This window comes from Macaca thibetana, chromosome 3, assembly GCF_024542745.1.
Source record: "Macaca thibetana thibetana isolate TM-01 chromosome 3, ASM2454274v1, whole genome shotgun sequence".
NCBI classification, from domain to species: domain Eukaryota; kingdom Metazoa; phylum Chordata; class Mammalia; order Primates; family Cercopithecidae; genus Macaca; species Macaca thibetana.
In genome coordinates this window covers 165,734,239-165,748,020 of record NC_065580.1, presented here as the reverse complement: position 1 = coordinate 165,748,020, position 13,782 = coordinate 165,734,239, and the positions used below count along the sequence as shown (strand labels likewise).

The window sequence follows — 13,782 nt, the reverse complement described above, 5'->3', positions numbered from 1 at the left end:
TCAAATTCAAATGATAGTTGTTACTGTTAGAACTAGTATTATTACTTTATATTTTTCATAATAAATAATAATTGTGGATTGAATGTCTTTGTCTCCCCCCATATAAATTTTTATGTGGAAGACCTACCCCCATTGTAATAGTAGTTAGAAGAGGGATGTCTGGGAAATAATTAAGTTTAGATGAGGTCATAAGGGTGAGGTCCCCATGGATGAGATTAGTGTCCTTGTAAGAAGAGAGAGAAACCAGAGTTCGTTCTCTCTCCACCATGTGATGACACAGTAAGAAGGCAGCTGTCTGTAAGCCAGGAAAAGAGCCCTCATCAGGCAACTGAATTGGTTAGTACCCAGATGATGGGGAATCCCAGGTTCTAAAACCATAAGCAATAAATGACTGTTGCTTAAGCCACTCAATTTACGGTATTTTGTTATAGCAGCCTAAGCTAAGACAATAATAGTTTATAATAAAAGAATACATATATAATATACTAAAAAATTAACTGGTTTTGTTGATTTTACAAGTAGCAAATTGATTAATTAATTCGTTAATTACTAAAATAAATAAGCCATACTGAGAACAGTACAACCAAAAAAATGACTGTCCCACATCCATTACCTGAAAAATCCTGCAACATCTGTTTTTGCCAAGTCTGGCAAACTATAAACATCTTATAGTACCTGCTCTTCCCATGATATTCTGTGCGAAAGTGCAAGCAACTTTCCTCCTTTGCTATTTACTGAGTGCCTACCACAGTGGTTCTCCACAGTGGTTCTCCACATTGAGAAGAGAATGTGAGGATCACTTTCCCCTGGGGTGTTTCTCAAACTGACGGAACATCTGGATCCCCAGGGGAATATGTTAAATGCAGATTCCCATTCAGTAGGCATGGGGTTGGGCCTAAGATTCTGCATGTCTTACCAGCTCCGAATGATACTAATCAAAACTGCAGGTCCATGGGCCACACTTGGAATAGAAAAACTCTAGAACATCAAAAACTTTCTCTAGTTGCAGCTAAGAAGACAGTAGTTTGAGTACCACTGTCCTACAATATGAGGCACTGGATCATGGACTAGAGCACTATCAATATAACCAGACAAGAGAGAAGGAAAGAGAAGAAATGGGAGCAGAAGGAGCCTCTGATGCTTTAGATGAAAGATTCAGTCTGCAAAGTGGCTGCCTTGCTCCAATGACACCATTACAGCCATAAGCTGCTTGGCAACACTTTCTATTCAGGTCCACACTGGCCAGGAAAGTTTGGGAGGAAGTGGGCCTCTGAGCAAACCTGGCACCCATGCTGCCTCCTACTGTCCCTTTCTTCTCTGGAATGAAGCACCAACTAAGTGAGTGTACCCTGAATGGCTTAGAGGTTTCTGTCTGTTTCCCCACCTTTTGGCTCTGGCTCTTGGATTTTCTTTTTTTTTTTTTTTTTTTTTTTTTTTTTTTTTTTTTTTTTTTTTTGAGACGGAGTCTCACGCTGTTGCCCAGGCTGGAGTGCAGTGGCGCGATCTCGGCTCACTGCAAGCTCCGCCTCCCGGGTTCCCGCCATTCTCCTGCCTCAGCCTCCTGAGTAGCTGGGACTACAGGCGCCCGCCACCGCGCCCGGCTAATTTTTTGTATTTTTAGTAGAGACGGGGTTTCACTATGGTCTCGATCTCCTGACCTTGTGATCCGCCCGCCTCGGCCTCCCAAAGTGCTGGGATTACAGGCTTGAGCCACCGCGCCCGGCCGCTCTTGGATTTTCTTGTGTTTCTTTTCATTATTCGATCACTCATTACTTGCTCTTAAGGTGGTAGTGGTCAAAGAAGGAAGCTCAGTTAACTTGGCAGATATCATCTATGTCAACTGTTATTGCCAAAGCAAAAGTGCTTGAATATTTTGCACAGGGGCAATGACCTAGGTACAAGTATTCATCCCTGATCTGGAACAGCTGACCAGCTCGTCTGGGAACACAATGGCAACAGCACTGAGTGCTCTGATCACAGGAACGACAGCATCCTCAGTGCGATGTCCACAGCAGCCAGGAGGCACGACGGACAGGGGCCCCCTTCACACTGTGGTCTGCAGAATCACAACCTCCTGGAGTTGAACAACCCATAGACTGTGCAGAGAAATGCTGCAACACTGCACATCCCATTGCTCACAATGCCTAGGATAGCTGATGCTCATTAAATAGTGGGAAAGGAAATAAAAGGATTTTCCTTTGTTTTTGTTTTTGGTTTTGGTTTTGAGACGGAGTTTCACTCTTGTCACTCAGGCTGGAGTGCAGTGGTGCAATCTCAGCTCACTTCAACCTCTGCGTCCTGGGTTCAAGTGATTCTCTTGCCTCAGCCTCCCGAGTAGCTGGGATTACAGGCGCCCACCACCATGTCCAGCTAACTTTTGTATTTTTAGTAGAGACAGGGTTTCACCATGTTGGTAAGGCTGGTCTTGAACTCCTGAATCTGCCCACCTCGGCCTCCCAAAGTGCTGGGATTACAGGCATAAGCTACAGTGCCTGGTTGGATTTTCATTTTTAATAATACTGAGAGCCAGGTTTCCTGAAGAGCAAACAAATAAATCTACTTCTACAAAACACTTAGAAATGCTAAATAAAGTAAAACAAATATCTTTTTTAAACAAAGCTGAGCTCCAAACACTCTCCAAAGCCCAAATGAAAAAGATAAAGTTGATAAAGGAAGGAGGGTAGTGTCCATGCTATGGCAGCCTAAGTATATCCATCAATCCCCAAGTCCTAAAGCAGTGTTTCCCAAAGGGTGTGAGAACCTGTTAGTGTTAGCAGGGTGACAACTCTTTTGGGATAGAATTGTGCACTTGGTAGGAACACTTGGCACTAGGCTCCTTGGCTTCTGAGTACCAAACGATTAGGACTTGACTGCCACTGTGACAATCAAAAATGCACCCACACATTTCCCAACAGCAGCACCACCCAGTTTGAGACCACTGCCCTGGAGCCTTTGGTTTTAACTGTAAGCCCATGATACATGATACAGAAAACAGGGCTTGGGTCAATATAACTTCGGGAGTTAGAAGTGAATTTCCCACATTCATATGGTTCCCCTGAGGGGCGACACCTCTCCGTCTAAAAAGACATAGACTACAAGAAAAAAGTGCTCACTGGTAAAAGAAAAAGAGATGGAAAAAGAAATTCTGCCTATACTTTGGGGTAGGAGAGTGGAAAGGGAACACAGCAGGTTTCTTCCCTGAGATTTTTTTTTTTTTTTGGGAGACGGATTCTCACTCTGTCACCCAGGCTGGAGTGCAGTGGTGTGATCTCAGTTCACTGCAACCTCCGCCCTCTGGGTTCAAGTGATTCTCCCGCCTCAGCCTCCTGAGTAGCTGGGATTACAGATGCCCATCACCATGTTGGCTAATTTTTGTATATTTAGTAGAAATGGGGTTTTGCCATATTTGCCAGGCTGGTCTTGAACTCCTGACCTCAGGTGATCTGCCCGCCTCAGCCTCCCAAAGTGCTGGGATTACAGGCATGAGCCACAGGGCTTGGCCTGTTCCCTGAGATTCTAGTCATAGGACTGACTTCATGTGTTTGCATTCCAAGGCATCTGGTAGGAGCAAAAACAAATCTACTCTGGAAGATTTCACCCTTAATGATGATATCATAATACCCAGAGATAGAGCTTGGTCAAACAAGGACCCATAATCCCATATTATAAAACACAACAGGCAACGCATCACTATGAGCAAGAAGCAACAGACACAGTAACTGACAAAATCAGACCCCCAAGGAATGATACCGCAATGATCAGATGTAGAATATCAAATAAGTATGCTTAAAATACTTTTTCAAAAGAAGAAGAAAGGGGGCCGGACACGGTGGCTCATGCCTGTAATCCCAGCACTTTTGGGAGGCTGAGGCAGGCGGATCATCTGAGGTCAGGAGTTCAAGACCAGTCTGGCCAACACGGTGAAAATGTCGTCTCTACTAAAAATACAAAAATTAGCCGGGGGTGGTGGCACGTGCCTGTAATCCCAGCTACTTGGGAGGCTGAGGCAGGAGAATCGCTTGAACCCGGAAGGCAGAGGTTACAGTGAGTCAAGACTGCACCACTGCACTCCAGCCTGGGAGACAGAGTGAGACTCCATCTCAAAAATAATAATAATAGAACAGAAGAAGAAAGAGATAATTTCAAAAAACACCAAGTAAATTAATATAAATTTTAGAAATAGAAACTATAACCAATGAAAGGAAATACTCAATAGATGAGACGTAAATTGATGAAATGAGAAAAGACTAGAACATCTATCTGAAGACATTACCTTACTAGAGCTCCTAAAGAAATCTTCAAATGTTAAAACTATCAAAATGGAATTGCATTTTCAGCTAAAATATTACCCAAGAAAGACACTTTAATAAAGACTTTTGAGAAACAAAGAATGAGAAAGTTTACCAAGAACAGAATCTCACTGAAAAAGTTCTCTAAAGGATGTACTTTCAGGTGAGGAAAGAAAGATCTGGTACACAAGTGAAAATGATAAACAGCTGATACACACACAGATAAGTCTTAGTATATACGACAACTCCCCCCCAACTCCCCAAAAAAGGTACTTGGGGGCAAAAAAAAAAATACAAACTGCAACTAAAACAATGGTGGAAATGATTATATTTAAAGCCATTTCATAATTTTATGCAAGAGGGAACTAGAAACACTAACTTTGGTTTCTGTTAATAATCATGTTAAAATTTTAAGATCAACCACTAAAAGAACAGAAATAGATTATATAGGTTGAAAGGAGAAAGTAGAATTTATCAATGCAACCTGGAAGAGGACATGAAAGGAAAAGAGAAACAAGCGAGACAAATTGAGCAAAACAAGATAATAGAAACAAATAAAAATATGTAGATATTCTAAATAAATGTAAGACAGCCTAACAAAATACTTAAATTTCATGTTTAGATTATAGAAAAAAACAGTGCAAAACAAAGCCCCAGCTGCATGCTGTATGGAAGTGATAGACTTAAACATAAAAGACACAGAAGATTAAAAGGTTGGAAAACTATATTAGGCAAACATAAAGAAAGTTTCAAAAATGTCAGATACAATCGATTAGTCAGGATACTGAATACGTAAACATCAGTAATTATACAGCTTGATCCATGAATGCGTTTCAAACCTATACCCAAGAAATTGGTGAATATACATTTTCCATAAAAATTAGCAATTTATGCAAATTGGCCACATATCAGGCCACAGTATAAGTTTTAAGCAATACCAAAGAATCTGTATGGATGCAGACCACAATGGCAACATTTTTCTTGGAACTAAATATTTTATGAAAGAAAGAAAGGCCAATAACACTAAAGACAGTTTTAAAAAAGAAAAACAAGATTAGGGGATTTTACCTACCAGATCTCAAAACATATTATAAAATTACAGTAATCTAAAGCAGTGCAGAACAGGCTAACAGAACAGAGAGCTCAGAAACAGGGCCTCTATCCCATGCAGATGTTCCTCAACTTATGATGGGGTTATGCCCCAATAAACCCATCACAAAGTCAAAAAATCATTAAGTCAAATCATCATACATTGGAGACCATCTGGCCAGGCGTGGTGGTTCACACCTGTAATCCCAGCACTTTGAGAGGCCGAGGCAGGCGGATCGTGAGGTCAGGAGTTCGAGACCAGCCTGACCAACATGGTGAAACCCCATCTCCAATAAAAATACAAAAATCAGCCAGGTGTAGTAGCACACACCTATAATCCCAGCCACTCAGGAGGCTGAGGCAGGAGAATCACTTGAACCCAGGAGACGGAGGTTACAGTGAACTGAGACTGTGCCACTGCACTCCAGCCTGGGCAGCAGAGTTAAATGCCATCTCAAAAACAAACAAACAAAAAAAAGTGGGGGCCATCTGTATATGGAAATGTGAAATACAGCAGTTGTGCCATTGCAGACCAGTGAGAAAGGAATAGAATATTTGATAAATGATGCCAGGACAGCAGCCATATGAAGAAACATAACATTGGATCCCAACTCACACCATTGACAAAAATCAGTACCCGAGATATAAATCAGTATGTGAATAGCCCAAACTGTAAATCTTTTAGAAGAAAATATAGAAGACAGTGTTTATTACTTCAGGAGAGAGAGAGATTTCTTAAACAAGATATAAAGAGTACAAACCATGTAAGATTGAAAATTCAGATTTTGCTGAAATTAAACACTTTTGTTTGTAAAAAGGCACCATAAATACAAGAAGACATGTTACAGACTAAAAAAGTTATCTTCAATACACATAACTAGCAAAATATTAACATCTAAAATATAAAAGAACTCCTACAAATCAATAACTGGAGGTGTATCTGATTCTAAAGCATATTTTTTTTTAGCCCCGTATGTCATGTTTTCTACCCTTAACTGAATAAAATGAATTAAAATAGGCAATGCAGTTTGCAGCAGATCATTTGCAAAGATGACAGTGATTATTTATTTCATCTCTTTAAGCACAGGCTTTTGTGTCTATTTTGCCATTCCATGAATTTGGGCTGGTGTTGTGATTTGCTTTGACCAACAGAATGCAACTTAAGAGACAATATGTTAATTATGAGCCAAGGCCTCAAGTGACTTTGCAGTCTCTGATCTTGCCCTGCTGGTAACTCTGAGCCCACCATACAAAGAAATCTCAAGCTAGCCTCCAATGAGAGACCCCAAGCAAAGGAGGCCCAGCTGTCTAGTCACCACACGTGGGAGTGAGTTAGGCCATCTTAAACCCTCCAGCCCCAGTCAAGCCACTGGATCACAGAGCCACATGAGTGACTCCAGGGAAGATCAGCAGAACAACCAACCAGCTGAGCCCAGCCCAAACTGCTGAGCCACAGAACAGTGAGTAAGTTTGTTGCGTGGTAGGAGATAACCAGTAAGTGATTAGGGAGAATTTCATGATACAAGAAAGCCAGAAACGCAGGAGTTGACAGTGGTACACCTCAAGGAAGCTGAGGAGAGACACTAGCATGGCAGGAAGAGGGAATTCAAGTGGGAAAGGCCATTGTTCTGACTCCTATACTTTAGGGCCTTCTCTAAACACTCCCAGCTTAAGAAGTGTAGACAACACCATTGTCAAGTTTTTTTTTTTTTTTTAATCCCATACAAACAGAATTTAGCCACTTCCTATTCTAGCTTCCTCTGTACTACTCACAACAGTAGTAGGCAAGAGGCTTTCCCCTAATGATAGAAATTGAAGGAATTATCTTCTTTGTTCTGGACATTCCCGCCCCCACCTACTTACCAGGAAACAATGCACGACAGCTCTGCTACCAGTCAGTGAGAGAAGACTGAAGATAAGGCTTGGCGGTGGCCAAAGAAGCAGCCAGAGCAAGCAGAATGCCCGTCCATATTTCGGTACCGAGCACATGGCCAGGCATGCAGCAGGGGTGCAGGGGAGAGGGAAGAGGGCTCAATCTAGAGAGACAAAGCCTCAGGGAATGAAGAAGCCCAGAGCAGGACTGCGGACCCTCTCAGACAGGGTCCATAGGCCAAGTCAAAAGCCTCCACAGGGCCGGGCGCAGTGGCTCCCAACTGTAATCCCAAACTCCTGAAAGGCTAGAGAAGTAGGATCGCTTGAGTCCAGGAGTTCAAGGCTGCAGTGAACCATGATTGTGACACTGCACTCCAGCCTGGGTGACAGAGTGAAACCCCAATTCTACTTGAAAGAAAAAAAAAAAAAAAAAACTGTGGTAATGCTGTAAATAAAATTCATTGTTGTGAACAGGTAAAATCAATGCTTTGCCTTTTAAGTTACTTCCATTAATAATATTTTTGCATGAACCCGGGAGGCGGAGCTTGCAGTGAGCTGAGATCCGGCCACTGCACTCCAGCCTGGGCGGCAGAGCGAGACTCCGTCTCAAAAAAAATAAATAAATAAAATAAAATAATATTTTTGTTACTGTGAAAATGTTTGCAATCAGTACCTCCCACACACCATTAGCAGGACAGACAACGAGGAGATTTGGGAAAGTACAAACATATTAGTGTAAGTTTACGTTGAGATTTACCTTTCATTTACCCAGATTAGACACATCTACTTTGGCTTCGTTCAAGTCCATGTGAGACTTAAGCTTAAAGGAGGAAGAAAAAATATTCTGGCCTCGTGAGATGTCTTAACACTGTGTTTTAAGCAGATCCTCCAATTCAAACACTGACAAAGAGAAACAATTATAACACTACACTTTTAAAAAGTCTTTTAAATGCCTGAGTTTAAATCCCTGATGGAAAAAGAACGACCGGGGGTGGGGGCAAAAGAAAGCTTAGACACTGTCTATAAAGATATTTAGCTGGAACTCAACCGTTAGGATATAATTTTATTTTGCGTTTCAGTCATTTTACTGTTATAAGATTTTAAGAATTCCATATAAGCACCCATAATAAGATCAGCATAAATGCTCACCCGTCCAACAAAGCTAAAAAACAAACCAAAATAAAGAGAGAGAAAAGAGAGAGAGAGAAAAAGAAAGAAAAAGAAAGAAAAAAGAAAGAAAGAAAGAAAGAAAGAAAGAAAGAAAGAAAGAAAGAAAGAAAGAAAGAAAGAAAGAAAGAGAGAGAGAAAGGAACGTTACAACTTGAACTTGGTAGACAAATAATAACTTCTTTTTAATCAAATGTCACAAAATCTGTGTCTTTGTTTCCTATAGAGAGAAATTCAAAAATCCGTAAAAACTTACTAATCCTGTTAGCTTGTTGTGAAAGTCAAATATAAAGTACATTAATAATCTTTAAAAATATCAAAATAGAGCATCTCAGTCTCCGAAACATGTTTTTCTCACACGCAGGATTTGACGGTGTCATCAGTCAAATCTCACTGGAAGTTACCCCGCCCCCGGCCCTAGCAGGGCCCACCCAAGCAGGCCATGTGCTGTGTGACAAGAAGCACAGCAGGCCGACAGTTTACCAGGCGCGCATGGCTCCAAATGTTATCGACAAACAAACAGAGGACCATGTGCTGCCCGGGTATCTGTGAGACTTCAGAGAACCTGAAGCCCTGGACCATATTTGTTTGTGGGAAGAGAAATCTGTGCAGTTCCTCTTCCTTTGCTGCCCCTCCCTGCCGCCTGACTGTCTTTGGTTTTCAGAATCGAGCTCCAGGCCATCTCCATGGAACATCAGACCAAAATAGAACCTCACACTTGATGGGTACTGCACAGAGGCACGTCCCGCCCACGCAGACCAAGCGGCTGTCCGTGCTCAGCGCTTGGCAATTCCTCGCTCTGAAGCAAGGTGCCTTCGACTTTCACGGCTATCACAGAGGCCTTTCCTGTTCAACAAACGCTGTTTAATCTACTTCCTGCAGGAGGGACATTGGTCTGGAGTGCAGAGCACAGGCTTCCACTTGGCATCAGACAGACACGCCTGAGGTTTATCAAAGGGTCTGACTCTCCAACTCCAGCGTCGGCCCTAATTGCCTTTAACATGCCATGGGCCTGCTGTTAGCCACAGGCACTGGGCTTTCTCCAACACAGTAGCAGGAATAGCCATTTTTTAAACAAGAAGCAGCAGTTAGAACGCTGGAACTTTTATTATTTTTAAAGTTGTTACTTTTTTCCTTTTTTTTGAGACAGAGTTTCGCTGTTGTCTCCCAGGCTAGAGTGCAATGGTGCGATCCCAGCTCACTGCAACTTCTGCCTCCCGGGTTCAAGCGATTCTCCTACCTCAGCCTCCTGAGTAGCTGGGATTACAGGCACCTGCCACCACTCCTGGCTAATTTTTTGTACTTTTAGTAGAGAGAGGGTTTCGCTGTGTTGGCCAGGCTGGTCTTGAACTCCTGACCTCAGGTGATTCACTCTCAGCCTCCCAAAGTGCTGGGATTACAGGTGTGAGCCACCGTGCCCAGCCTGTTACTTTCTTTTTTAGAGATAGCGTCTTGCGCCTTGTCTCACAGGCTGGAGTGCAGTGGTGTGATCAAGGATCTCTGCAGCCTCAACCTTTTGTGCTCAAGTGATTTTCCTGCCTCAGCTGCCTGAGTAGCTGGGACTACAGGTGCACACCACCACGCCTGGCTAATTTTTTAAATTTTTAGTAGAGACAAAGTCTCACTATGTTGCCCAAGCTGGTCTCAAACTCCTGAGCTCAAGTAATCCTCCCGCCTCAGCCTCCCAAAGTGGTGGGATTACAGATGTGAGCCACAACCAACACCTGGCCTCTGGCACTTTTAATGTAATCCTGTGGGCTACTCATTGAGGTAAACCAAAGGCACCTGCTTCACCCCAACTGGTCAAGTGGAATTCTAGGGACAATCACTGCAGAGCTGCATGTACCACAAAAATAAAGTGAACGTGAACCCAAAGAGAGACAGAAACAAGCGTTTGAAACTTTGGAAAGACACTAATGGTGTCACTTGAACTATGATTCTTATAATTTGCATAAAAGCTGGGGTTTTGCATAATTACTTTTACATAATTGCATTTATTTTTTCTTTGCTTTCTCCTTGATATAAGAAGGAAAAACAAGGCCATAAAAGGGTATTTGTGTTGGAATTCTCTCAAATGCTTTATAAAACTTTTTTTTTCTTGAGACGGAGTCTCCCTCCATCGCCCAGGCTAGAGTGCAGTGGTGCAATCTCGGCTCACAGCAACCTCCACCTTCCAGGTTCAAGCGAGTCTCCTGGCTCAGCCTCCCAAGTAGTTGGGATTACAGGCGTGTGCCACCACGCCCAGCTAATGTTTGTATTTTTAGTAGAGATGGGGTTCCACCATATTGGTCAGGCTGGTCTAGAACTCCTGACCTTAGGTGACCCACCTGCCTCAGCCTCCCAAAGTGCTGGGATTACAGGTGTCAGCCACTGTGCCCGGCCTATAAAACTTTTTTAAAAAACTATTTTACATCTAGATTTGCTTTACTTTCCTATACTGATGTTCCCTGCAACATTTTTCTAACAGGGTGATAGAGCTATACCTTTTAATAAATTAGGCCAGTAGTTCTCAACTGGGAGAGATTTTGCTGCCCAGTGGCCTTTTGGCAATGTCTGAAGATATGTTTGATGGGCACAACTTGGGGAGGTGGCATACTATTGTCTTGTAGTGGCTTGCAGGGGTACTGTCTAACATCAACACACAGGACAGCTCCCCACAGCAAAGCATTACCTTGCCCAGATTGTTAATATTGCTAGATAAGATCAGTATTCAAAATAAATCACACAAGAACATAAGAGAGACTTTTTTGAAACCTCACACAAATACAGGTCTGCAACTTCCTATTCTAGCTTCCCCTTCACTGCTAAGATCTTTTTATAAAAACAGCCACTGAAGGAACTATCTTTTTGTCCTAGATATCCTTCCCTTTTTTTCCTACCAATACGTACGAAAACAAATGCTTTGAAAAAAACCCAAACAGATGAAAGTAGCTCCAGTAAGATTGCAACCAGAACTCGGGGATGGCAAACAGCCAAGGATAGGAAACTGAGTCTTACAGAGAACACTCAGGATAGACTCTCCTTATGCAGATCCTGGCTTTCTAAGCCAACGTGGCAACCCATGCAGCAGGCTTCCCTCGTAAACCAAGGAACGGGAGAATGGAGAATGTACTACAGGACCACCTAACAAATTTTCATTACAAAAAAATCTCAGCGAAGCAGATCACAAAATGTAATCAAGAAACTAGAGAAGGTTTGCATGTCACTGTAAAATTCCAATTATCTTATGATTCCACCAAGACAAGAAAAAGGGCGGGGAGCAATAACCAGGAAGAGCTGGTGACCTAAGGCAGTGGCTCCCAAGCAGGGCTGGATGCTAGAAGCAACCACCAGAACAAATACAGACGCAGACCCCATCCCAGACTAGATGACTCCATGAGCTCTGAAAAAGGACCCAGGAACCTCAGAATTCATTTCTTTCTACTTGAGAAAGGAAAACATAAAAAGGTGTCATTCATAAACTTAGTTATCAGGTAATTCACCTGTTGCAGACTGAGGCAGCATAGAAGGCAGGGAGAAGACTGAAAAAGAGCAATCTCTGGTCATAGGCCAGGGAATCCTCATGTGCCCCATAAGAGAATGGCTTCATATACAGAACATTTATTGAGCGCTTACTGGGTAATATTCTAAACGCTTTACTTTTACGCGTCATTTAGTCCTCACAATAGCCCAGTGAGATGATAGGGTGCCATTATCCCCATTTTATAGGTGAGGACACTGAGGCACGGAGGGATTAAACATGACCAGGTTAAGGTCATGAAGCTGATGAACACAGAAATGGACAGAGTTCTGGCCGGGTACAGTGGCTCATGCCTACAATCCCAGTACTTTCGGAGGGTAAGGCGGGTGGATCACCGGAGGCCAGGAGTTTGAGACCAGCCTGGCCAACATGGTGAAACCCGGTCTCTACTAAAAATACAAAATTTACCTGGGCGTGGTGGTGGGTGCCTATAATCCTGGCTATTTGGGAGGCTGAGGCAGGAGAATCAGTTGAACCCAGGAGGCAGAGGTTGCAGTGAGCCGAGATCCTGCCACTGCACTCCAGGCTGGGTGACAGAGTGAGACTCTGTCCCCCCAGCCAATGACTGAGTTCCAAAGAAATGGACTAAGTTCCAAAGAACTTGGTCCCAGGCCCTACTCTTAGCCACTAGGCTGTGATGCTTCCACATAGAAGAAACAAACCTCTCTATGAGAAAGCATTTCAGAAACAATACAACTTTGAAAGCTAATCCCATACTCACTCAGGGTTCTTAGGGGAGGACCTGGCCAAGTCTGCACACTTGAGTTTGTGAGACCGTGGAGCTCTGCAGGACCAGCCTCCAGCAGCCAGGCAGCAGCCAGCACTCACGTGGACCCCGGGGTCCCTGAGACTCAGCAAGGCTCTCTGTCAAGGACACCAATCATCCACCTTAACTTACTCCCATCAAACCTCAAACCTGCCACTCAGGATGTTTCCTATTTTTAGTTACTTCTAAATTTAGACTAAGGCTGTAGTCCAGCCTGCCCATTGTACAAAATTTTCTTGGTTGTTTTCTGTTTTAACTGCAGCTGTCTGTTGATACTGCTTATCTCTGCCCCATCACGGAGCAGTCTTTCAGTTATTTTATCCTGTTTACTTGCCTCCACTTTTATCTTCCATTGTTAAGTGGGGACTAGAAAGCAGGAGCAATTAGAAGGTAGATAGGCAGAGACCCAGGTGGGGAACTGACGCGCCTTCTCCCCGCCAGCAGGTCCAATTGGGCTGCTACTTGACCAGAGTATTCAGAAATTCTTCCGAAATTTACTAATTTTGAAGCCAGTTTAGAAATCTTACCAAAAATAAATAATAAATAAAATAAAAAACCAAACAATACAGTGGCTTTACTTTCATGCTTTATTCTTGACTCAGTCTGATTACCTAACTTGACAAACCAGACTCTGTTCTGAAGGAATTTTTTTATTTTTTTAGACAGAGTTTCACTCTTGTTGCCCAGGCTGGAGTGCAATGGCACAATCTCGGCTCACTGCAACCTCTGCCTCCTGGGCTCAAGCAATTCTACTGCCTCAGCCTCCCTAGTAGCTGAGATTACAGGCATGTGCCACCACGCCCGGCTAATTTTGTATTTTTAGTAGAGATGGATTTTCTCCATGTTGGTCAGGCTGGTCTCGAACTCCTGACATCAGGTGATCTGCCTGCCCTGGCCTCCCAAAGGGCTGGGATTACCCTAACCATAATCCTAATGCCTAGCCTGAAGGATTTTTGATGATTGTAAAATTGCAAGATTTCAAGAGATAAAGCAATGTGGCCGGGTGCAGTGGCTCATGCCTGTAATCCCAGCACTTTGGGAGGCCGAGGCGGGCAGATCACCTGAGGTCAGGAGTTCGA

The 13,782-nt window shown here is 43.1% G+C and overlaps 2 protein-coding genes across 22 annotated transcripts in view; one reads left to right on the top strand and one right to left on the bottom strand.

Annotated features, from left to right (window-relative positions):
* Nucleotides 1–13,782, top strand: part of SOD1 (superoxide dismutase 1) — a 1,049,346-nt gene that overhangs the window by 543,369 nt on the left and 492,195 nt on the right. The window contains exon 1 of one of the 13 annotated variants that reach the window (XM_050786085.1): nt 5,854–5,863. The exons of the other annotated variants lie outside the window; for them this stretch is intronic. The gene's annotated coding sequence lies outside the window, so the exon portion shown is untranslated. Of the gene's footprint in view, nt 1–5,853; nt 5,864–13,782 lie in introns of those variants that run through there. 13 annotated transcript variants of the gene reach the window in all.
* The window catches only part of TIAM1 (TIAM Rac1 associated GEF 1), a 1,375,699-nt gene that overhangs the window by 980,980 nt on the left and 380,937 nt on the right, over nt 1–13,782 (bottom strand). The window lies entirely within an intron of this gene.